Here is a 2,213-nt window from a genome sequence, read left to right as displayed (position 1 = left end):
AGAGTTATAGCTGCCTCAGGCAAGATGGGAGAAACCCTTGACTGTGTTGGTGGAGTCCACTTCTGCTCAATGGCAGCAAGATAGGAACGAGATGATGGGAGAGAACCACATCATGGAGCTGAATGAAACATGGCTGGGTTGAGTCTGAACAGAAGCAGGACTTTGGATCTAATACTAGTACTGAGCTGTTGATTAAAGTACACCAAGAGACGTGTGTATGATGCATCAGTTTAACAAGTAAGATTTTTGTTCAAGTTTAAAAACTGAGCCTATGCATCCTTTACCAGAACATCTCATATTACCCCGTAGTAGAATGTCAGGTTGTAAAACAGTGAGCACACCATTTTAAAGTTTGTAAGATAAATATTCAGGTCCATGCTAGAGGTTGTGCAAGGTCATATTTTTTAAAGTTGAGTCCACAACAACTGTGACGTCATAGAAACATGAGAAAATGCTTCACAGCAGCTTTCAGGCTTTATTAGCTATATTCACTGAAAATATTGACAAGAGATAACTTAGACAGAAGTCTGTTATGCAGAATGATCTCAGATCTCAGACTTCATCGGTAGTAGTGGAGCAGAGGGGTGATTTTCTGTCACTGTGGTTCAAAAAGTTGCATAAAGTTGAGTTTGACTTTTTTCCTGAACACCACCTGATCATCAGGTATAATCTCATCTGGACAGCTGCATGTATAGGAAGCACATTGTTACATTTACCACAGTTGTGCTTGTTGGAACATCATAAACTAAATTTATTCTGGACCGATCCCGTTTGATTCCAGTTAAATTGAGTTCACCCGCCTGCAGCTCCTCTTCCTTGATGTGCACCAGGCTGCTCCAGTGACTCCCAGCAGCTGATTTCTGACTTTACTGGATGAAGCGAAATGCAGACAGCAGCAGGGTCAGATTCTGTCACATCCTCACAATGCAGTTTGAAATTAAAGGTGTTGTCAGATAGTGTTTCTAGTAAAGCTGCTAGGTTAGAAGCTGCAAGGCGCAGCTTCATGTGTCCCTTCATGTGACACAATGTTTGAGCTGTTTGTTGGATGAAAATGAAACCAAAATGTGTGAACATTCACACGTTACTATGGTTGCTTTTGACTGGGTTTGCAGGACCAATGAAATTACTATTGTTTATACAATTGAAACTATCTGACAAACTCAATCAACTCCTCATCTCTCATCTTTTTGGTGCCACCCCGGCTGAGTTGTGGCACCATCTAGGTTCTGCATCAATTTTTTTTTTTTTTTTTTTTTAGCATCAGCTGAATTTTTATAACATAGAGTATATTTGCTTACAATAGCATACTGACACATGAGTGAATGAAGGATGACTGAGGCCTTCAGTCTGTAGTTCAAGTTAAAATGAACAAAAACATAATAGGTGCAACATTATTTGAAGTTAAGGAGTAGAAAATGCCTTTTCTCTGCCTTCACCAGCTAAATAGAAATAACTAATACAACAAAAGCACTAATCCAGATGCACCCAAAACTTGAAGTAAAAAATGTCATGCTTATAGCTCAAAATGCCTAAATGGAGGAATGTCTGAGTAATGCATTTCCTCTCACATAAAGAAGGAAAATATCATCTGCAAAGAAAGAAATCTAGGAGAAGTAAATGCTGGGTTCTTACTTTCTGCTTGGTTCAAAATGTCATAAAGAACATAAAGGCCTGTCTTAGTGAAGAATAAAAACTTCCAACATTTTACAAGTCAAACTGTTTGAATATATATAAACAATGGCTCATGTTCTTGGTATCCACTACTTTTAAAGCATAAAAGCAGCAAGTCAGCAGCCTGTCCAAAGTACCTCAATGATGTCTTAATTGAATAAATAGAGTTTGACAGAATTCATATCATTCTTTCTAAAAGCAAAATATAAATGCCTATCCCTTGTTTGTTATTACGCAATAGCCAGCCCCGCCCTTATCTCACAACACATTCGACTGACTATTGCCCAGTTCTCTGTCTAACAGGTCCGGAAGATCTCTGAAACCCGGGTCTTACCCCAAAGTTGGTTTATAAGAGATATTCTATTTAAACTGGTGGCAGAAAAGACTCGTCTAGCTCTAACTACCTACAATCCAGAAGTTATGACCCTTTTCAGTTGAGAAACAGTCAGCAGAGTAGCCCTCACTGCTGCGTAGCTTCAACAACCACTCCTGTTAACGGTAGCTCTTTTCCTAAAATAACGACACTTGTTTACGGCTAGATT

Source organism: Poecilia latipinna, unplaced genomic scaffold (assembly GCF_001443285.1).
Source record: "Poecilia latipinna isolate Pla-1442-1.1 unplaced genomic scaffold, P_latipinna-1.0 Scaffold2311, whole genome shotgun sequence".
Classification (NCBI taxonomy): Eukaryota; Metazoa; Chordata; class Actinopteri; order Cyprinodontiformes; family Poeciliidae; genus Poecilia; species Poecilia latipinna.
This window is presented reverse-complemented; position numbering follows the sequence as displayed.